The following is a 24,730-nucleotide window of genomic DNA, read 5'->3' on the forward strand; positions in this document are numbered from 1 at the left end:
GAAAAGAGAGTAAAGGGTGATTGTCTCAGCTTGGAGTGTGTTAATTAACAGTAGTGAGGTTCTCTAAAACACTGATTCTCCCATCAGTGTTTTAGAGTGGCCAAATGGCATGTAGGTGGGGGGTGCAGTAAAGGGGAAAGATGGGTACACCAGTTATAAGGAGATAACTGTGTAGATAGTGGAGGTAGAATTATGTGGCTGTAGCCTTGATAAGCTGAAAGCTGGAGGTTACATGTCCAGGGTTATAATTTTGAGCACAGAGTCTTTGAAACAGAATGAAGATTGGTTTGTGTTTAGGTGAGCAGATCGTGTGTGTAAACCCAGAGGACGAGGGTCAACTGTTCTTGAGTTAACCTTTTGGTTCATGGCTGTCCATCCTCTCCATGTGATTGAGAACGGTCCTAAGGAAGAACTCTTTCCAAGGCCAAAAAATGACTCACTCCACAGGAAATTATATTCCAACTAATTCTCAATAGACACTGTTTTATTGTGTTACATTTTCAAGTCCTTGGTGCCAAATGTCTGGCTTGTTTGAGTTTTTCCTCCAGTTGGTTTTTAATTTCTATGACTGTAAGCATACTCACAGCTAACAATACTACTATTTACTGTATTTATCATCAATTACAGTGAAAAACATGCTCTTACAACAGAAAATATACAATTTTGGCAGAAAACTATTCCAAATAGAGCTTCTTTTTTTATTTTAGTATAATGTAAACAGTATACCTGCTGAGTACAAGGGGTTTTGTCTTTCCACTTACAATGTGATCTTGAAGTATGGATGCTCGCCAGTTGTTATTCCCACCCTCTTCTTCCCCTTGAACTGTCAATCTAAAATCTTCCCCTTTTCACTTTTTTGTTCTCAAGCTGTCCTTGGGAACTTCATCAAGAGTAATCTATGCCCTTCCTTTCCCCCTTGTCACTTTTTTTTGCCCTCTTTACCCCTCATAACTCCTCTTACAGGAGACTCCAGACATCCTTCTGTATCCGTTTATATACTTCTTCGTCTTAATGCTGTGATCTCTCTGTCTAATTCTCTGGCAAGCACCAGTGCCTGCAGGATGGTTTCAAGCAGATGTCCATCCAACACTGAAGCCAGACCCTGTTTTGAATCTTGTAATGTTTTTGCTTCTTAAGAAAAAAATAGTAATAATATAAACGTACATTTCAGCTATACATGTGTTACTGCTGCATTTCATATGGTTCTTTAAAAGTTTACTCTGTAGTGCTATGGTGCTTTTCTAGTGCATGTAATGGGGTTTACATCCACCTAAAGCAAAAACTATGTACTATCTAAACATGTAGGATAGTGTGCAGTGGTGTGTTCTCTTTGTCCCATCCTGCCTTCTTTCTGCCTCTCTCTCTGAGAATCTCTTTCTCTCTGTGTCTCTCTCACAAAAAACACACAGGTCTGGTCTCTCCAGTTTTCAAGACTCGAGACTTGCTTGTGACACACACATGTTTGACTTACTACCACCACTGGTGTAATGATCTGTGCAATATTGGGTCGTGGCATTCATGTGGCTGTTACTCTGATATGCACCATATACTTAAACATTGTTGCAGACCAAGTATGCCCCTTCATGGAAACGGTATTCCCTGATGACAGTGGTCTCTTTCAGCAGAATATTACACCACGTCACACTGCAAATTGTTCAAGAATGGTTAGAGGAACATGACAAATAGTTCAAGGTGTTGACTTGGCCTCCAAATTCTCCAGATCTCGAGCATCTGTGGGATGGAAAAATAAGTCAGATCTATGGAGGCCCCACCTTACAACTTATAGGACTTAAAGGATCTGCTGCTAAAGTCTTGGTCCCAGATACCACAGGACACCTATCGAGGTCTTGAGGAGTCCATGCCTTGACATGTCAGAGCTGTTGGCACGAAAAAGACATTCACAATTTTAGGCAGGATTTAATGTTGTGGCTGATCAGTGTACATACAAAATATATTGACAATAAACCACTGGGACATAAATCCAACCTTACAGATGACAATGAAGGTGATCATTTTTAAGGCTGTAGTTGTGGATGTTTAATGAGCATGCACTTGATGTGCATGATGCTGGCAAGGCTTTTTGCCCAGTGAATGCTGGGAGGGGTTCTGGTATTTATCTGGCTAGATTTTTAAAGAAATGTTCTCATCATGTGTGCTCAACCCTCTGGCATTTCTTTTTCGTTGATACAAGAAAACTTTTTGCTTGTTCTTATTAGAGGGATTTTAGTTTTTTGAAGGGCGTGTAAGCGTCTTCACTCTAATTGGTGTTTAATGTTAAAACATAAAAAACTCCTTCAAAGTCAGAAAGTTTGATCTTAGCAACGAGGATGGTTCAGTGAGCTGGTGGTTTATTTTTGTGCTTGGGCTTTAATTTTCCTTTTGAAGTTATGGTCCACTGGTCACACTGATGCAAACAGCTACTGAAAGATCCCTCACAAGTGCAGGAAGCCCATCAGATTGTGTGGAGTGAGACAATTATACGTTCGGTCCAAAATTTGTCGCCTGTCCAATAGTATATCATATGAAGGGTTGGATGAGCTTTGGTGGCAGATCACACCCATGAACACTCCTTGAGTTGCTGAATAACGAACCATCTGATGTGAGATGACATCGTTTTATCCAAGAACAAATGGGGCCCTGGACCTTCTCTTACTGTCCATCGCCCGTCACTAAACTGTTTAAAGTGCTGAGGGGTTATTTCCAATCGCTGCCATGTGCTTCCAATGGGAGTGGCGAAAAGGTTAATGAATTCAACACTATAAGCCATAGCTCCCCTTACAGTGGGCACAGCCAGACGAGGAGGATGCACGAGGCTGCAGCAGCATGCTGATGAAGTCACAGCTGTATAGGAGAGTGCCACTGCCCCCTTTAGGCTCTGACCAGTAATTGAAATGTGGCTTTAGGAGGCCAGACAAAGGAAAACTGTGAAAAATGTAAAATGTATATTTATAAAAGACCTTTAAACTGCATGTCATTTATACTCCACTAGGTGGGAAACAGGGAGAGAGTGGGTCTAATCACTTTGGCAGGGGAGGGGGCTCCACAATGAAAAATAGACTGAGCTCTTTCGATTTACTTTTTATTATACATGTTTTTAAGAAAAGTATGTATCTCCCTTGTAATGAGGGATGACAATTGATATTTTGTTTCAACCCCAAAACACAAAATAATAAGGAAATAAACGAGTATTGCACTTCTCTATAATGTTGTTAATTCAGTGTGCATGGGTACACAAATGATGGGCACTAACCTTGAACTAACCCTAACCCATACTTGGAAAATTGTTAATTTTGCATTTAGCGTTCTCCTCCAGCGCCTTCCCTTTTTTATTCTTGCATTCTCTGCTCCCCCTGTTTTCCCATTCATTTTAACATGTCATATGTGACTAATATGTGACTAATCTTAGTAGTAGTAGTCTCAGTAGCTCAGGCCATGGGGGACCCGGCTTGGGAACCGAGGGTGGCCGGTTCGAGTCCCCTGTTGCCCAAAAGCGTGGACTGGCAGCTGGCAGCTGAAGAGTTGCCAGTTTGCCTACAGGGCACTGCCGAGGTGGCACAGAGGCACCCAACCCCAACCTGCTCCACGGGGAGGATATATATATATATATATATTAAATTCTTCATCTTTAAATAATACTGTGGTAACAAACCCATATGAATTATGATGGACACCAGAAATTTTAATTGTATTAATGGTACTCTTATGAGCCTTTGCACTTCACTAGCGTGGAATTGTCAACGAAGAGAGCGAGCAACTACTTTGGTCGCTGGAACTTGTCAGGGAAGGCACATTATCAACCGATATGGAAGCAAAACTGGGCTGAACCGTCTTTGGAATTCAGTCATATCCAACTATCAGCAGGGTTTGGGCTGCAGCTGCTTTTTGGTGCATGTGTGAGTAAGACGCAGAGAGAGAGAGACTGATGATGAGTCATGGGGCCAACTGCTGCAAAACAATCTAATTATGCAAGAATTTTATCACTCAAAAAAGAGTAGCCCACCAATTAGCCACTGCAGCACTGGTGGGAAACAATTTGAAATTAGTTAATTGAGATCTTGTTCTTAGTCTTGTAATAAAAATAACAATAAAAATACATTTATTTATAATGCAGTTTTCTACCCAAAATGATACAGTATACACAGTAAAATTATGCAGTTATGTTTTCTTGCACGTGTCTCTGATGTTTAAAATGGGATACAGAATTATTAGATATTGTAGGTGTTAATAACCAGTGCTGAAACAATTAAACAATCAATCAGTCTGGCTTTCAACATCAATTTGTAAGCATCAGTCATCATATGTGTAGAAATAGATGGGGAAACAGCCACCAGCATAGCTTCTGACCTTTCAAAGGTTAATTAAGTCCCTCGATAAATACAAGCTGAGCCGTCTCCATGCCTTCACATAAAAACAGGTTCCCACATATTAGTTAGTAAATATAGATGTTTATATAATGATTAATGGTGATTACTTCTGATTGTTTGAACATGCAAGAAAAGTAATGACATAATAAAACAGAGCAGATAAACATCCCATAATGTTTACCCCTTAACCCTTACATGTCCCTTAAGTAGGTCAGCAGTCCTTACACAGACAGAAGATGTAAATGGTAGTAAAAGGTGGAGAGCTGTAGCTTTAAACCAGGGATTTATTTATTTATTTATAGAACCAGCAGAGACATTGTAAGCGATGAATTATATACTCTCTGTATATACCTTTCAAAATAAAGACCTAATTTGTATGTGAAGTTGATATTCAAGAGTACTATGGAAAATTGACAATTTCAGTCAAGAAAAGTTGAGATGTTCCAACTTGAGATGTTCGCTGGATGATGTCAATCTTGGGTCAAAGAGGACTGTCAGATTAAGTGTTTAAGAAGAGGATATATGTTACTTTAATGGATCCTCTCAATATATTCAGGGGTTGGGGTGGGTTGGACAGCATGTTGAAATGACCTTAGTTGCAACACATGTCTATAACATATTGATACAAAGTTAAAAAAATTGACTTTGAAGCTCTTACACCTTTATAGAAGTATTTGTATGAGAAATCTTTTCCCTCAATAAGCAGAACAAAATATAGGAGTGGTTGCTACATTTTGTACATGCTCACATAAAGATTATTCCAGAATTGTGACCAAAAATTCACAAGTGACTGCTGAAGTAGAAAGAAAGAAGACTGCAACAAATAAATTAGATTTGATGGTGAATCCAAAAGCCGGTGAGATTGGTGGGTCTATGAGAGTTAATATAAGATCCGACTTCCTAAAATGAATATCTCAACTCTTCCAAAATCAGCAAGATTAAGGGTCATTATCAACCATTTTAAGGAAAACACACTTAGAAGCATCATTTTTTACGTTATTTTTCATGCATCTTAATCAGTATATGAAACATTTCAGGGGTTTTACAGTTATATTATAATGATTCTCTTAGAAAGAGGAAAGAAAGAAAGAGGAAGAAAAAGGATTAATGATGAGAGAGAATGTATGTGTGTGTGCATGTGTGTAGCATTTCACACTGTGTCTCACACTGGGTGTCAGCCTGAACCAGTGACCAGAAAAAGAAAAAGTCCCCAAGCAACATTTACACTATGGGCAAAATGTTGTGTATTCTTGTAAAAAGAAAATGCCGTCAAGATTTGAGGCATTTACCACCTGGCTTCCTGTCGATTTGTAAAACTAAATGGCTCAGTTAGAGATTCTAACGGTGCATGAAGCATTAGCTACCATCTCTCCCTCCCTCCACATTTGAGCTAAGTGAAAAATATTTCTGAGGAGGACCCACACAGATGTGGTGAAAGACAGCTGTCTGAAAATGTACAAGTCCAGATCTGTCTGCAGAACATTCTTGAAACCATAAAAGATTGTGTCACATAAGTAATTTCACATGCAATCTCCACCTTTATGCTAGAAAAACCTTTGTCAAAACCTAAAACCATTGCCTTGAGGTTCTTAGCAGGCTGTTACAAAAGCCTTGCCTTAGCATGTTCCTTCTATTAAACTTGCTTATGTCATTTGTTTTTCAAAAGAGAAAGATTTAGCAATATTAAAACAGTGAAGTTGTATTTACTGTGCTGAACTTAGATTTAGCACATTGTCATCTGTACACGTGATTTACTGATTCTTGCAAAAAAAAAAAAAAACTGTACTTTCAAATCAATGAGTCAAAGACAGTTGAGAAGGCAAACATGTCTCTCTGCCAAATGACCAACAACCTCTTCAGTCTAAGTGACACCATTTGTGTGTAATAAATAAGTATATATGAATCATAAAGTAGTTTAGAATCCATTTCTTCAAATTAAGAAATCCCTGAAAGGAAAACACAAACTTATACATGTATTATACATTATTACATTTAAATTACATGTAAATAATTGTTAGTGCTTGCAAAGTTGTATTATTATTTGATTCGGTGTTTATGTCTTGAGTTAATCTACAGGGGAGGGGCTACAATAGATAGAGGAAAGATAAAATGTATCTAACATCTTTAACTTAATAATTGGTAAAAAAAAAAATTCCTTTCACTCATCTTAATATTGAGATGTGATAAAAACTTTCCTTAATTCCTGTGTTTGTTTCTGCATTCCCTCTGCAAATCCATGCATCCCGTCTGTAAACCAAAGGCTCACACAGCACAGCACACACTGCTACTTCAGGTGGAAAAAAATCCAATTTATTTGATCGGGATATTATTTGCATTAGTGTACACTGTGGCCATTAAGTCCATGAATTAAACAATGCAATCCCAAATTTGTTGTTATTGAAAGCCAACAGAGCATAAAGTACATTACCTCTGTGATACGCTGCAGATAACTTAAGCCATGCGTGATGCAGGAAAATAAATACTTTGGGGACACAGCTTTGCTTCATATCCCATGAGGCCCCATCATTCATTTTGTGATTTGGCATACAGTTCAGCTTTCTGAGTCACGGGCAAGCAAACTCTGTGTTTACTCAGTAGTTATTAAGTCTTTGGTATCAAGCTCTATGTCTTCCTGTAGCTGGGATGGATGCACCATCCTTTATTTATGGAGCTGGAGGCTGCTGTGACTGACAGCCTGGGAGAGAGGAAAAGGTCCATCTCCCTCAGCACCTCCCCACCCCCCAACCATAAGCCTCAGGCAGATACACACCCTAGAAGCCAAAAAAAACAATTGCTGTCACACAGACACACACAAACAAACATTCTCTCTGAGGGGTGAATACCTCCTATTGTTTCCTATCGCCTTTTCTAATGCATTTACTAAGAGTTGCATTCATGTATATCAAATGCTGGACATACTGTACCAGCAAAATGAATAGTGTCAACGTTGTTCTACCTTGTTTTTCTACCATGGCTGTTTGCAGCAACTAACGCATGGTTAAGGTTTGGAATATAAAAGAGTTAAGACACAGACTTGACCATGCCACTGACTTTGGTGTCAAGTCAAAACCTGTATGCACCCGTCCACCCCAATCTCCTTTCTATTTAGCTGTGCTTTGAAAATGGCACATTACTTCTGGGTCACTTTTTCCCATCATAGAAAATTGTGTGGAAGACAATTTCTGGCCTTGAAGCACAACCATTTTCATTGCCACCCATGTTAACCCGGCCGCACTGAGGCGGCAGTGATCGAATGTGTCAAGCTGGGCAGGAAGTCAGAACCTAACTACGCAATGCTGGTAAGAAACACTCCCTCTCTATATTGTGGACGAAGTATACAACGTTTACACGGATAAATAATTATTACGAAAGCCACCCTTAAAGTGACATACATGTGCAGTTGTCAAAAACACATCACATTATACATTTTTAGGTTAGTTTGATAAAAGCATCAGCTGTAAATGTGATCAGGGAAGAACAGAGGAGCTGAATCGCTTGCTGACCGGCGCAGAGAAATGCGCTTCTGGTGTGCACAGCCTTGCGATGTTTGGCTGCACCCCGCTTCAGCATCTAGTGTGGCCCCGGGGTTAATGGCAGCATCAAGCTGTGTCTGCACATCCTCTGCGAATACTTCTGATCTACAAGCTGTTGTAGCTGACAGAGGGATCTGCCTCATTTTTCCCCTCACTTCATCTTTTTGTTTGCCATCCAGCGATGTCTTTACAGCTGCATACATGCACTCCTTCACTATCTCCCCATCATTAAATGGCTTTTTATGTTGTCCGAGTATCCATTGTGTCCTCGGGGAACACTCATTCGCACGTTGTTGAGCACTGAGGGACTGTGAGATGACTTTTTATTGAGTGTTCATACTGGGCTTTGAGTTCATTCAATGTCTTGTCCTTACAGACTGCTGTGTGTATGTTTCCTTATAGAGCTGATGTTTCGTTTCATAATGGTGTTTTGCGTTTCCCCTTTTTAAATACCCACCTACTCTGGACATATAAGACACGTTTTCTGTGCCATGGTTGTTAAAGTGCGAATTAATGCATATTTGTGTCAAAGGACCTATGCAGCTCTGCTCGGGATGAAAGCATCTTGCTTCGTTGGAAGGGCCGCACCAGTGTTAACACAGACATATACACACACAGCTACCAGCAGGCTACTCAGGAGAACTTTGAAATTATGTAGTTATATAATTATTATTATTATTATCTTATATAATTATTTGAATTCTGAAATAATTAGAGATGTCCAGACCTCAAACCTGCCAGCATAAAAAGACATGGTGTAGAGAACAGGATGTAGAGGTCAGAGTGGTCTCAAACATCCAGTCATTCGCACGCACATGCAGTGTCGATGCTGTTATTAAACTACAGTGTGTATTTTCAAAGCATTTTTATATAGAATTTGCTTAAATAGGCATTACATTCTGATAGGAGCTCATAAATTGAGCACTCAATGAAAACATAGTTGAGGAGGTCACTGAGAAAATGGTTGTAGATAATGTTTGCATCTATACATGATTTGAATTAGAGGGTTGCCAAATATGCATGAATCATTGCTCAATCACCTTATGAGGAAGTACAGCAGGTGAGGAGGATGCACATGCAGAAAGCTTTTTCTCCAATTGAAAGCATTTTAAAACTTTCTGAGGCAGCAATATTAAATCTGGCCTGTATATTTTGGCTTGTTATTTATGAGTATAACTCTTTATAAACACATCACACAAACACAGCAAAGTTTACAGTTGTTGAAGACATCTTCATCATGAAATTCCAAGTTTTGAAAGAAGAAATTTTTTATAATAAATGAAAATACAGGTAAAATACCAACTGACTTTTAACGCAGGCCCTGCCCTTTTATGAGTTCAAGGGTTCAAGATCAAGGCTTTTGAAATGAGCAGAGCAATGCTACAAACACACACAACAAGTGTTCAAGCTTCTGTTTGCTGTGGTTCCTCTGAAAAGAACCGAGAAAGAAACCACCACTTATTTCACCCGCGATGACAACACACTAACCAGTGTTTTTCAAGCTTTTTTGAGCCAAGGCACCCTTTTAACATGAAAAAAAATCTTGAGGCACACCACCAAAACGCTTCGAAATTTGCGTTGCGATTGAACACAACACTTTTGTTGATGGATGTATATTTTACATATATACAAATATACGTAAAATTTGGGGCCCCTTTGATACTGTAAGGCCATTAACAAGGTTCGCTGATGCTCTGTGAGTAGTAAATTCTTTATGGACTTATATAAAGGATCATGTCAAACCCTAAAAATACAAAAGCTTAAAAATCAAGAATTGTGGAGTTACAAAGTTTTGACATAGAAACTGTGAAGCAAAAAGGAACATCATCTACAATGACATGCACACACCCACACACCCACACACGTGCACATACAAACAGAAATACTCTGGACTCTGGAGGACTGGCAGTGGCGTTGACAGAGTCTACAGCTGAGGAGAGTTGCACAGTCATATTGACTCACTTTCATCCTTTGAGAAATCTTATTTTTCACTCCTGTTTGAACATTTTCTCCCTATGACTCTGTTCTTCTGCGTCGCCGATCACTTTGCTCTTTACGATTGAGCTCGAGTCCACACTCAGTATCCATTACCCCCCACCCCCCATTGAAGCAGTAAAGAGCACATGAAAGCTTTGCTCCAATAGTACTTCATAAATATTGCATGACACAAACATGTTTGGCCAATTTACACTTTTTCTTTGTCTGACAGCTCCAGCAACAAGCATCTGGGTGGTTTCTAGTCATAAATAAAATATCGAGAAGAACAAAATGTGTTTTTTTGTGTTTTTCAGTTCAGCTGCACTGGTCCGCATTTCCACAACACTATATATAAACTTCAAAGCAATAGGGAACAACACACAATCGCATGGAAATAAAATGCAGAGTCTGTCTGTTCAGAACTTGTGCTCGTCGTATAATTATTAAAATTTAAACATGTAAGTCGCAGCCTTTTACAAAGTGCCTGAAATATCATTACTAGCAACTGTGAGGACATGAAATGCTTTCCAATTTAATAATGTGGAGATGGTACATTGCAGACGTGTTTCCTTTGTTGGCGAGAGATCTCTTCACAGAGTTTCTATCGGTCCGACAGCCCAGGCGAGCAGTCTAATAAGTGCCTTAACAGCTGAAACCCCTAACAACAGGATGACAGCTCTTTTAACCATCATGTTCAGTGATCAATAAAGGAAGAGAGCCGACCAGATCTAGAGAGAAACACTTGTCTTGTGACTTTGAAAAGAGTCAGACAAACTTAAGCGTTACACTGAATGGTTTAGAGGCTCAGCTGCAAGATTAAAAGGATGATTCAGTCTACATTACATTACATTACGGTCATTTAGCAGATGCTTTTATCCAAAGCGACTACCAATAAGTGCGTTCAACAAAGGTAGATAAAAGAACTTCGTCTAAAGGTCAAATAAAAAATTCACCAGCAGACCCACAACATGTGTAGGACGTACCAGTGTGTTCGGGAGCAGTTTGATCCTGAGATGCACAAATTCCATCTTCACCCCGAGCAAAATCATTTTTCTTTTCATCTGCTGTTTGTGGCGTGTAGTTCAATTTACTGAAACAGCTCACGTGTACTCAGGTGGAGAGAGACTGTGCATGGTAATTAATATATATAGAGGTGGGTTTTTACATGGCTGAGCTGTCAGGCTGATGGAAACATGTTTCTGAGATTGTTTGTCATTCAACACACAAGATATTCTGATTAGATTCCTATGTGTTTGTTTGTCTGAGGGACAGAAACAGTCATTGCTTCCACTAAGGAGGTTATGTTTTCATCAACATCTGTTGGTTGGTTTGCTACACCGGTGCATATCCTAATCACTGGCATTTGTTTATTTGTATCTCACAGCGATAACTCTATTTGATTGATTAGATTCGACTCAAACATTGCAGTTTGGTCAGGACCTACAGTATAGTACACTTTACTTTCAACTATGTCAAAGGTCATAGTAGGAAAAGTCAACATTTCAGCAAGGTATATACACTGCTTAAAAAATTAAGGGAATCATCAAAGTATGCCAACCCTCAAAAAGGGAATGGTTTTCCATGTGGTGGCTATAGACAATTGCTCTCAATAGCCAATTTGCCAAAGAGGAAGTGAAGTGGGCTCTTCACAAGGCTTTGACAACACAAGATGGAATGACAATATTGTTATATGTAGACAAAACCTTTTTAGACCTTTTGGAGATAGTTTTTTATACAGAGAGAAGGGCAAAATGAAAGAGAAGGAAAAAAGGAAAGAAATGTTGATTGGGACCTTGGGATACACATGTGGACAAAATGTATGAGGTGATGAGGGAAAGGTGACTCAAGCTAGTGACCTATATGGTCGGGTTGTGTATACTGGCGTGATGGTGATGAATTATTGTGTTCTATAACCAAGTGATGCTGGTGAGGACTTCCTGTGTAATCAATATCATGCTCAGAGTAGAGAACTGTTTGAAAGTTCTGGCACTTCCTTTGGCATTTTGATCTTTAAAGCTGGATCGGGCTGGATAAACACTTTGGTGTCTCCAAATGGCAAGAGTGAGTAACTGCTTGACTGTTTGCACGCTCCAAAATTCAGAAACCAATTTTAGTGATCAGTGAGCCTGACACTCATCAGCTCTAATGTGCTGCTCCAGATTGTTATGAAGGCTAAGAGAACACATTTACAAAATCTCAATTAGACGGATATCATATATAACTATGTTGTGATATCCAGTAAATGAGATGGGGGTGTTTACATAATAATAAGTATGATTAATGAAGAGAATATAAGTGTCTGAGTATATTTTCAATACAATTTTGGGGTATTCAGACGTACTTTATTTTAGGATTTTAGGTTGGAGAGATACTTATAATTTCCCCTGTATTATTAAACTGTGATGCCTTCTGTCTTCTCCTACTCCCTCTCACCCCTCTTCGCCAATTCCTTCCCTTCTTTCCTCCCTTAAATCCCTTCCTTTTTTCCTTACTTTCCATTTGAATAGAGGACTTGTAATAGTGTATTTTTCGACTGCTCTGGCGCATCATGGAGCTAAGTAAAAGATTGATTACTTTTATTTTCTATTTTTGGAAAGTTACTGCTAACTGAAACAAGAAAACCCTAACAAACACAAAACAATATGTGATCCCGAGGGTGTCATACTGTTTTTGTTTGTTTGTTTTCAAAGAGGTTCCTGGAAATCTTTCACCACTGTCCCCAATTTAATTTGTTCCAGCTGTGAGCTCCTCCATTTATCATGTGCATTGCATTGTGGGAAGTATCAAATCCAATAAACAGCTATCAGATGTCTATAATTATACTCTATTTGATCATCAGGCATCAACCTGGTTAGACTTACTCGATAACTTGGAAATTAGTCATGGTTCTTGCTTTCAGTTTGAGAATAAAAACTGTAATGTTTTTATGGAAGTAATAGACTGAGGGTCTGTTTGTGGACATGAAGTGATTTCATTGGAGAACCCAAGGATCTGTAGGGTCTGTACCAAATGACTCAGGTCAAGTCAAAGTGTGTGTGTGTGCTGGTCTTACAGTGGAGGTGAAAGGCTTAGCAGGCAATGGTTTCCGTTCAATGACTGTTCTCATTCACATCACAGTGCAGAGGACGTGATGCTGTTTGCACCCATGAGACTTTGGTGCTATGTATCTTAGTATGTTTGGTGTGTGTGTGTGTGTGTGTGTGTATGTGTATGTGTATGTGTGTGTGTGTGTGTGTGTGTGTGTGTGTGTGTGTGTGTGTGTGCGTGTGTGTGTGTGTGTGTGTGTGTGTGTGTGTGTGTGTGTGTGTGTCTGTGTGTGTGTGTGTGTGGTTGGACAGAGTGAGTACAGCCTCGGGAGAATGAGTGGGCTTATCGAGGATCTATTCTTTCCCACAGCCTTGTGCTCCGACCTGGACAGGCTCCCTCTGATTTCCCTGGAGAAAGGCGGAACAGCTCTGATATTCTCCAACAAAGTTTATCTTTGCAGCAGAACAACACTCAAAAATCTACTCAAGTTGCGTCAGATGATCAGTTACTGTTGAGGCTGACTAGGATGAGAGGCAGGTTTGGCCAATTGATAGCTCACACAACGTCCGTGTTTGGATGTCATGTTAGTAGCATCCAGGAGTGCTTTGTCAAAATGGCAGCAAGATGGCACCGCAAGTCCTGTTTACTTTTTGTTCTTGTCCACCAAGCATGATTGATTTGGATTATCCACACACTGAACATATTCTGTTCGTAGTAGTCACTCGAAATACATTTTTTTAAAGAATGTTTAAGACATTTCTGCACGGCCATGGCCAAAGAGAGAAGGAGAGAGAGGAAGAGGAAGGGGGAGAGGGATTGTGTGTATGTGCTTCGGTGTTTGTTTTATGGAGATTTGATTCAGACTGCAAGTAGTTATGCCTGTAAGTATTACTCAAATTACACTCATTTTACTGCCATTTTAAGACGATTTTGTGTTGGGCTGCTAAATGTGAGGTTGACCAGTTATTCCTTCTTGTACCCTGGTGTTGTTCCTGTAATCTGTGTAAATCTGGTTGGAAATTTGTTGTCAAAACTGTATGTGAGCATAAATAATAGAATATTTTCTATCACTTGTGCTCTATAAAGGAACCTTGAGATAAAACACAGTACAAGTCCAGCTGTATGCATGTCAAGTCAACTTTATTAGTATAGCCAAATATCACACACAATGTCTCAAAGTGCTTTACAGGCCCACAACATCAGGAAAGCCCAAAGCTCTCTCGGAAGACGAAAAACTCAGAGAGACAGAGAAATCCTTATAAGTATCTTATAGGTAAGAAGTAACACATTAAAATCAGCCCTGATACTGACAAAGAATTGGAATGATGTGCTCAAATCTATGAGTTTTAGTTGAGAGACTAGCTGCGGTGTTTTCAGAGCAGAGGAGTTCAAGCCAGAGAAGATGACATTAAAGTAGTCCAGTATGGAAGTTGGAAACAAATGAATAATGGTTTCAGCATCTGCCTTGCGGGCTTGTTATGAGTGATCTGAAGATGCTTCAGCTCCAGATTGTATAACCTGCTGGCTGAAGGGGTTGTGAGGGGGTTGTGAGTTGACAACTTGGATGCTTCACCCTTTTCATTCAGGAAGAGTCCATCTGACTTTAAAGCCCCACAACTCAACTTTTTTGATTACTTTGCCCAGCTGGAACCATAAGATTGAATTAAAAGGAACTTATTTGACTTGAAATATTGTTTTTGATCAAACGGTCATATTGGAAATTGATGTTTTACCTTGTGATGTCTGTTTAAGTTGTTTGTTCTATTTCATTCAATATATCTTGTTAAAACTGACTCTTTGAATCCTGTGGCTCTTTATCGATTATCCATGTTCATCCTAGTCCATAAATTCATGAACAATGCAATTGAATAATCCATCACTATTGAATCATTCAATATACAATCATTCAAGTACACAAGGGGAATAATCATACAATTGATCAGAAATGATGATTGCACCTACAACCACAACCCACAAGCTTTTTTATTAACAAGTATTATATTATACAATACACATACATCCCTTATCTAATATAGCCCATTATTCTCTATGTGCATATACAAATGAACCTGCTGTTGATTCTTCACTTTGTGGCTAACTGAAATGACATAGAAACAGACAGTTAGTGCAGAAGTGACATGGATCTTTTTTGTTTTACATATTGCTGAACTTCAAAACATATATTACCTTTATTAGCTGGCTTCTCCTTTGGCCAGACTCACCCACCACCTGAGAATTTTCCAGTTTGATTTTCCAGTTAATATGCATTCGCACCAAGGTATGTCTACAACCCAAACACCTATCAAACTATGTAACCATTTACCATATTATTTTGATAATTGAGGTATTCATTATCTGTGGTGGTTTACATAAGCAACACTGATGAACCTGTGCCAGCAGGGTGAAGGTCCCAGGTTAGCCAGACACTGAAATTACACTATGGCGCAATTCTTGCTTAATTACCCATTATTGATACAATTATTATATGTATATATATAATGACTCAATATTACTGGAATTTTAAATAAGCTTATTTACTCAGCAAGTGCAGGGTCTCAGAAAAAGCAAAAATACAGCTCCATAAATGCTGTAATATAAAGTGTTTTCTGGCTGAAAAAGTGACAACACAACAAACTCTTAAAGAGACGAGAGCATTGAATATTTATATTGTTTTCCTTTATGGGGACATTCAGAGGACAATATCTCTGTTGGAGCATGGAAACATACCAAATAAAAAGGAAACACTGTGTTTCATTAGCGCGAGACAAACAACCGGCTCAGGCAAGTTTATTGAATGTGCTGTGCCGGCTTGTCCCACCGTATGAGTTATCCTGTTGGCACACATAAGCCAATTAAGATCTCTCCTAGTTGTCTAGAGTCTAGACCAGTCTTAACAAAGAGGAGGAGGCGGCTGAATCCAAGACAATGATCATACTGGAGTCATTTGCCTGTCCACCCTATAAATGAAAGGCTAATATTTATTCTCCTGTAACTCTGGCCTGGTCTCTTTATTTATACAACTAGATAGTCAGCATTCTTAACCAGACACTGACAGTGTTGTCAGATTGGTCTGGTTTCAGAGAGCAGTTAAAGCAACAGCAGCACTGGGAGTCTCTTTTTTAGTTTTTGAACTCACTCACTGCTTGTTGTTGTTGTTGTTTAGAAACACGCAACTACCACAATAGTTGAGTGTTGTCCACAAGGTTTTAGGGTTTACAAAGACGTCAAATCAAAGCAGCCTTATTTAGATTGATTTCTTTTTGATTGATTGCGGTGTTTTGGAATGTAGATGCACTATGAATGGTCACATGGTATCGAACAGTCCATGTTCCTATCCAGCTAACTCCACAAGGGGGTGTTAATCATGCACACGTGTTTCCTCAAAGTTCTTCCTGAGGTTAACAGTTGTGACATGTCACTTTTCACCTCCATCAACTTACTTGAGAAACACTTGGGGGATTTTTTTCTCACCCTGCATGCAGCTGCTGGAAACATCTTTGGTCATATTCTCTCATGGGTACCATTGAATAGTCATGATAGAAAACCTCATGATAGAAAACCTCTTGTAACAAAGTCAGTTCAGTGTTCCCAAGTGCCAGCTGTGTCTTAGCCAAAAAAAAGAATTAGCATATTTTGTTTAATTTAAGAGTAAAAAATTGCTCAACCATAGTGAGCCATATGTTGCAATGTCATTAAGAAAGTGGCCTTAGCACAAACATTTACATTATAATTTCTCAATCTTAGGACAAAAGCATTAAGGTCCAGGTCATATAAAATCATTTATTTGCTCAAACAATCTCGTAAAAACAGCATAAAAAAATAGAACAGATAATAAATAAGTCCACATAAATAAAACTGGTATCAAGCCATTATACTGTGTCTACATTCCAACAGTGTGTTTTACAGACAGATCTTTTTCCCATGTACCATATACCACAATAATTGTATTGCTAATGCCATTATTTCTCAGTGCTCCTCTCTTTCTTCTTCCTAACTTTCAGATTTGTCCACCCAACTTTTTCCCTTGCTGTCATTTCCCAGTGCTCTTGGTTCCTTGCAAGCATTCTTCTGTTGTGTGCGTCGGTCTTCATAACACCTCTGGGACTCAAGTCCAGATAACTTTCCCGGTCAGCACCCCCTCCTCCTCCTCTGCTTTCACTGTGTCCTCCTTCTTCGGTTTAAACAAACCTTTTTCTTGCTCTCATCTTTGTTTATCCTTCAGTAGAAAAGGGTGAGGAAGAAAATTGGGATTAAGCCGAAGGACTAATAGAAAACATATGGTGGTTGTGCAAAGAGTCACATGCCGGAGCTGCTGCATGAAACATGATTTTTACAAGGCTGTTGTTTACTCTGCTTGAAACCCTGAAGTACAGTAATGCTTTAAGATTTTGTTTTAGGTTGTTTGCAGCTGACCCCCTTTATAGCTGCAGCCTATTTTACAGTGAAGTTACATACTTTGTTGGTCATATGTATCGTATCTGGTTCCTATCTGGTGCTTCGTCTTCGCACTTAATCAGATCAAAGTGGGTTGATTTCCTGCCTCAGTGCACCATTATAGCTGCAAAAATCCGACTAAATCTGACTTTTCCAGAACAAATTTAGTTGCCTGGCCGATTAGTGAAGCCTGTTCATGTCCTCATCTTGCAGAGAATGCTGCAGCAAGACTCCCACCAAGGAAGAGTTTTTGTTTTTTATCCCAAGTGCTCTTTAGAAAAGCTGCATGCATTTCGTCATTTTTGACTACCACTTGTTGTACACATATCATAGTTTGAGATGATATATGTTATCTAACATGTGTATGATCATCTTATCCTGTTAAGTCTGTAATGATGATGCTAGCATATTATTGTAGATGTGATCGTGAGTCTAGTATTAAATGCTCCCTTTTATAGTTATTGGTAAGCAAAAGTTTGTAAGTAAGTAAGTAAGTTTGTTATGATATTATTATTGAATCTGCCTCATTTGCCTCTTACTACTTCGCTAGAGCTGTTTGATTTGTTTGACCTTATAATTTGAACCTTCAAAATCTGGTACAATTCAATTTGTTTGTTTCACTAGATTTTTATCATGAAGGTTAAAGGTGTTTGGCCTAAACATTTTGCTGTTATTATTATGCAACTACTACTGCATTTGCACTATTATGCAAATGCAGCTGATTGATGATGTTTTGTTTGTGTGATTACCTGTCAGTCCAGCATGTCAGATAAGCTTTGGCCATCCTTCCCTCAGTGTTCAGACAGATTTCCTCTTTAGTCCTGTCTGCTTTCTCTACAGTGACACTGAGGAATAACAAACAACAAAATCAAAATCAAAGTAAACAAAAGAGACAAGACAAGAAGTATTACACACAGTACAAAGCTTCATCTTAAGAAATAATTTTGTCTTGTTTGTCCTAATTCTTAATGTTTTCGAGCAAGACAGATTAAGGCAAAACATGTTCTACAATTAAAACAATCTAAAAAATGCCATTTTGCAATATGGAGCTGCACATATTTAAGGTCCTGTGTTTATTTTTACTTACATGACTTCATCTGTATCACAGCCGGGTCTCCTTTCCAGCACCCTGAAATCTGAAATGATGTCTGGGATGTACTTCATGGTTGTCAGGCATGAGCACCGTGCAGGAATGATGTGAGCTGGAGGAAAAAGTGTTGAGCAATGAGACTGACATCAACAAAAGAAAGAAGCACTACTACAAACAAGTTAACTGTGCAGGAATGCAAAAAAGTCTGGTAAAGTGAAAATGCGATAAAGCAAAATTGACTTAAGATTTCTTGAAAGTAGGATCAACATAACAATAACAAAACCCTCCGAATGCATTTCGAGATTTAAAGCCTCAAAAATCGAAAATTGGAAATTACAAGACGAATAAACGTGCTGCACTCAACAAAGTGTCTCTCTAAATAAAATAAGGTGATTAAGGTGTTTGCTCTTAATAGGAGTTTTCAATGAATTTTTATACACAATTCCAAATCCATAGTTACACTCTATTTATATTGTGCATATGATGTTCAATAATAATTGTAGTTCACAGTCGCAAAACTCACCTTCATGCAGCTGCAAACAAACTGTGAACACAACTAGAACAATGACAGCGCAGGTTTTTTGTGAGAAGGCCATTTCTCCGTTGGTGGCTGACAACTCCAGAGATCCCCCGAAGGAAAAAGTGAGTTTGGATAAGCTCAAGGACCCTCTTGAGAGAAAGTTTGAAGAATGAAAAGCTTCTGCGATCGACTTCCCCTTTTATACACAACAGCAGTGAGTGGGTTTTCCCAGAGTTCATGGTTTTTCCCGTCAGGCGAAACCTGCAACTCCTCTGGAATTTCCACTCACACTCAGGAAACAGGCAGGAATGTGCTCCGCTCTCACTGGGTGGGCGGAGATATGAGGAATAAGAAAAGGAAAGCAATTCCTATGGCAGGATGATTTCACAGAAGGAAAACGAAAACTAAGGTGACTGAGTCCCTTTTGAGGTGATCATTGCACTGAAGAAACAGGAATCTAATTATGTTGAAATGATTCATTCTAATCCTTCTGGAAATAAAGGTCTATCGAGCGCCATCTGCACTACATTATGAGACCACTTTCGAGGTTTAACAGAAATGTCAACATTTCCACAAGTATCCTTTTTGCTCCCCCCCAGAGACATCCTTTTTAACAAGAAGACACAATTTCACTGGACTACAGCATACAAGACTTGGTTCTAGTGCTGCTGTGTTAAGTCAGCTCCTTATCCATGAGTTAAGTTGAGGAAAAAACATGAGTCAGCGTCAAACTGGGATGACGTATGCTTGAGGTTCAGATGATAATCATTGTCTGACAGGAACTGACTTCATGCCGGCTTTAGGGACTTTCTCTTTAGGGACGTTCTCCTACCAGGAATCAATGATTCCTTATGTCAAAGTTAGATAAGTTGGTTAGCTTCCGGAGAATTTCACAGTGAAATGTTGTCAGAGTCTGTCTCTGTCATTGCTCTGTCTTGTGTATTTGTATGTTCCCCCTACCCCTTGGCATCATGTCTGTGTCTCTCTACCTGTGTGTGTTGTTCCTGGCTGGGCATGGTTACCTGGTTTCTGTTCCCGCCATCTCATCCACACATCTGTTGTCAATGCTCATCAATTGCTGTACGTATCCATATCTCATGACTGTGCATACATACACTGAAACAGGAGCTCAGTCAATAGTTCAGGAACCAAAGTTATGTGGATTTGGGCATGTTTGTTATGAGAATGCAGGCTGGAACATGAGTGTTGAGAGGCTGAAATATATTGTGAGTCCTGAAAGAGCAATCACTGGGTTGCAGATATATTGAAGTAATCTTATTTATATTATTGTTAATATAGCATGATAGAAACTATGCATGTTGCACCTTTAATGTCTGAATTGTCTGCGGGATTAATGAATCCAGACAGAGAGGAAGATATTAACCCTGTGTTTGTTAAACCATTATCCACACAAAAACCAGAGAGTATGTTGGCTTGTGTTGTGTGTGTCTTCTCATTGCTGACTGGAATCCCTGAACTGAATTCAGACACATGCCCCGACATAACTGATCATGATGTCATCTTGTTTTTGAGGGTGATAGTTACTGTTAACACGCTGTGTCATATCTGGAGGTATGTAGGACAGAAGATGTGAAAGAGATGACAGGACCAGTATTTTACTAGAAAGAAAACAGTGAAAAACAAAGCCTCTACACAAGTGAAGGTAAAAATTCAACAGTGTGCGATACATTTGTTATGATAGTCACATAAACGGACCCATGGCGAATCTTTCTATTTTAATATATAATTTAATATTCAACATTAACAAGATCATTAACAAAACAATGCATTAAAACTCAGACTTACTCATAATGTGCACCACGGCCAAGAAAACATTTGTTTATTCTTATTTGGAAGGTAACATATTACATCTTCATCAGGCATGTCTGTCTGATATCGATTTAATTATTCATCCTTGTCAAAACTATTGTTGCAGTTTATGGGTCGATGATAGGATGCAATGAGAGTCGTACATTACTTAAAGCCCCTTTAATTTAGCAACTTTATTTCAAAGCCCTGATTTTACAGTATTTTACAGTCTGCTACTTCTCCACATCAACACATGGTGAACACAATCAAATTTTATGTCCACTGAAAACTCCCTGTGGGAAGAATTGTGGACATACAGTATGTTACTGTTTACATCTGCTGCCTCTGCCTTTGTGTCTGTGAGGCATCAGACTGTGGCTTGTATAGCTGCAAACAAAATAAGTGACTAAACAATATTTTGACTGTAAAAAGGTATTACTGATAGTTGCTGTTGTTAAATCTTTCAAACTGGAATCTTGTCTCACATTTGTTTCAGTGTTATGTAACCTATAACCAGTGTTGCCACAGTTACCTTGAAAAAGTAATCTGATAACTGATTACTCCTTTAAAAAGTAACTTAGTTACTTTACTGATTACTTGATTTTAAAAGTAACAAAGTTAGATTACTCGTTACTATATTATATGACAACCGGTTTTGCCAATACTCACTTTATTGGAAGTGCATTTTAACAGCAACTCCAACAATGTGTCTCCATTAGTCGCAGCTCTCTTCGCACCACCTGGGACTCTGATAATTGTACTGTGCCATGCTGCGACTCCAAATGTTTCTTTAAATTCAAAGTCGTGTTTTTATAGCAAGAAAGCACTTTGTCGCCAGCACAGAGTGTACAGCGAACTTTTATGTTGTCTTGTTTAGCCGTCACAAACTGAAAATAATGACTGTGCTTCCAGCCCTCCATTGTTGTTTACATACGTTGGTGCAGTGTGGTATTACACATGACATGTCGCACACATGACGTTAATCCCTGAGACAAGAAGAAAACGAAGCATATAATATATATTAGATATTATATTTTTACTAATCAATAGTAACGCACAGTTACTTGGATAAGTAACTTTAACCAGATTACTGGTTTGGAAATAGTAACGTGTTAGATTACTCGTTACCAAACGCGTTACCAAAATGCTAGTAACGCGTTACTAAGTAATGCGTTACTAGCATCACTGCCTATAACAAATTCTAAAGCACTGGCAGCATATGTTTTGTTCTTACACAATTGATTCACATACAGTGATAAAGCAAAATAACTGTGTTGAGTCCTTTTCAGTCGAAAACTCCGATATATAAATCAATATATCATATGTGGTAGCAGCACAAACAATAATCAGCACAAATCTGCAACCACATAGCATAAACAAAATTTTACTATTTCTGTCAGAATCGAACACAGCTGCTTGACTTTAGGATGACCTTTATTATAATTTAAATTGCAGCGCTTACAAATGGTACTAGTTTTTTCATTATTTGAAGAATGTAGCTAAGTCTCTGTGCCAGTGCTTCTTGCCGCGTTTGCTAGGGGTTCTCCCTACTTTGGTGTTTAGGTGGTGAAACTCAGTCACCACTCACAGACACACACATACACACACATGTACACATAGACACGCATACACATACACGCACAGACACAGACATACACACACAGCTGCCAGACAGACACTCAGAGGAGATGTGTTTTTTTCACTCTGAAATAATTACTGAGGTCTGGACCTCGGTGACCTTAAAGCTGGCTGAGGCCATATGTCAAAGACGTTTTACCTTTGACTATAGTAGTGGAAGATATACTCCTTGTGACTGATTGGGGCATTGCCAGAGGGCTAACAGACAACAGAGAGTAGTACAGCAGCACTTCTCTCCTGTGTCTGAGGAGAAAACTATCAATCTATCTTGAATGAGTTTTTCACAAAATTCAAATTTAACAATAATTGCCTTTGCAATCAAAATAAGACAACAACATTGAATGGAATTACTTAGTTAATTGGACAAATCTAACAGATCAGTGTTGTGAAATTAAATTGAAAATAAACTCAGTTGCTGTACTACAGTGGAATTTAGTCGCTGTTTTAAATAGTAACCAACAAATTCTGACACAGCAGCACAAATCTGTCAGTTATGTCTGTGGACAAAGGACACTAACTGTCAGGGTCAAGAACACGGCAATGATCCAACATTACATGTCTCTATGTGACCAGTGATGGGACGCTGTTGTCGTAGTTGGGACGCCGGGTTGCTCCACCGTCACCACTGGAAGTTCCTATTGCACAGCCAGCCATTCGTGGTGAGGGAATCTCTCTTAGAAAAGCAGCTTATTGGGTTTCTCCCTTTTTTCCTTCTACATTAAGGCTTTCTCTGGCGTTTTTCTTCCTAGAGAGCTTTGGGCGGGGTCGGGGAATTTCCTGATGTTGTGGGTCTGTAAAGCCCTTTAAGACATTGTTTGTGGTATTGGGCTATAAAAATAAAATTTAATGACTTGATTTGATTTGACTTGATAACATCTGTTGGTGAAAGGCTTAGTGGATATTTGCTATATTTGCCTGATAATGGTTGTTATTCGGCTATTAATAACAATCCATTAAATGTACACTATTAAATGTTATTTGTTGTTTAATGACCAGTAAATGCCAGTCAATATGCTCTGGCCTGAGTGCATATTTACCTTTATTTTGTTCTCTTATTTGAAGTTCCCTCTGAAGCAACTTTTAGCAAAGATTTAGTCCTCTAGTCTGGAGAGAACAACAAGAGTAAGTGCCAAGAAGCTTAGTTCTAGTCGAACAACAGGACGTAAGTGGCAGGAGGCAAAGCCTGGAGGAAGTGTAGATAGATTTGCAGGAACACATTAGTTGTGAATGTGGTCACAAAAGGGTCTTTAGGGTCAGTTTGAGGGTTCAACTTGAGAGGAGTCAAGCTGGATGCTGATTGTAAGTTATAGGCAAGAATTAGCTGAGATGACAAGGAGCACAGTCTTCAATAGGTTGAGCTAAGGATGCTGGTCTTTCATCCAGGCTGAAATATTTGAGAGGCACGCTGATATCCGCCCTGAGACTGTACAGTCATCTGGCAGGAAGGACAGGAAGTGTTGCATATCGTCATCATAGGAATGGTAGGAGAAGCCATGTGAGTGGATGATAACGCCAAGTGAGTTTGTGTATGTGGATAAGAGAAGTGGTCCAAGCAGTTAACCTTGAAGTACCACTGTAAACAAATAGAGCTATTTCAACACTTCCTCTCGCCATGACACTCTTAAAGATCTCCCTGAGAGAGGAGTCAGACCAGCTGAGTGTGATGAGGAGGATATCAGTCAAGATCTGTGCGTGATCGCGCTCTGTTTTGTATATGTTGGTTTTCATGCTTGTGTTTTTGTTCCTGGCTGGGCGTGGTTACCTGATCCCTGTTCCTGCCATCTGACCGCACACAGCTGATGTTCATTGAGGGATCATGAGCATCGGCATATAGACTACAGGTGATACAGCCATCTCTTGCCATAGAGTTTGAGTTTGCTTCCGATCAAGTCTGCTTCCAGTTTGTTTCCGATTCAGTCCAGTTTAAAATCTGTTTTCTCCGTTTCCAGTGCATCCGTTTACATGCTACTTTTGTTGGGCCTTGCTGGCTATGCACTGTTTTTGCAAGTGGACTTTTCGTTTGTTTCCTGCGCTCCAGGAATGTGTTTTGGCTCCACTCACTCTCACTTCGTCAACCATTCCGTTTAAGTGTCTCCAGCCGCAGCTCCGGTCTCCGTGTATCCAGCCACAGCTCTACTTGTCCTGTGTTCTTCATCCTGGTTTGTGTGTATTCATTATAATATCAGTATTCCACCTGATACCATGTTCTGTTGCCTGTGTTCCACATTATTGGGTCCAAGGTTAAAATAACGTGATCGCTGCCGATCATAACAATGTCATGGTTGACTGTGTCAAAGGCAGCTGATAGGTCAAGCAATATGAGGATTGAGGGTTGGCC

This window comes from Genypterus blacodes, unplaced genomic scaffold, assembly GCF_046128005.1.
Source record: "Genypterus blacodes isolate CSIRO-AG114 ecotype Tasmania unplaced genomic scaffold, CSIRO-AGI_Gbla_v1 ptg000039l_1, whole genome shotgun sequence".
Taxonomy (NCBI): domain Eukaryota; kingdom Metazoa; phylum Chordata; class Actinopteri; order Ophidiiformes; family Ophidiidae; genus Genypterus; species Genypterus blacodes.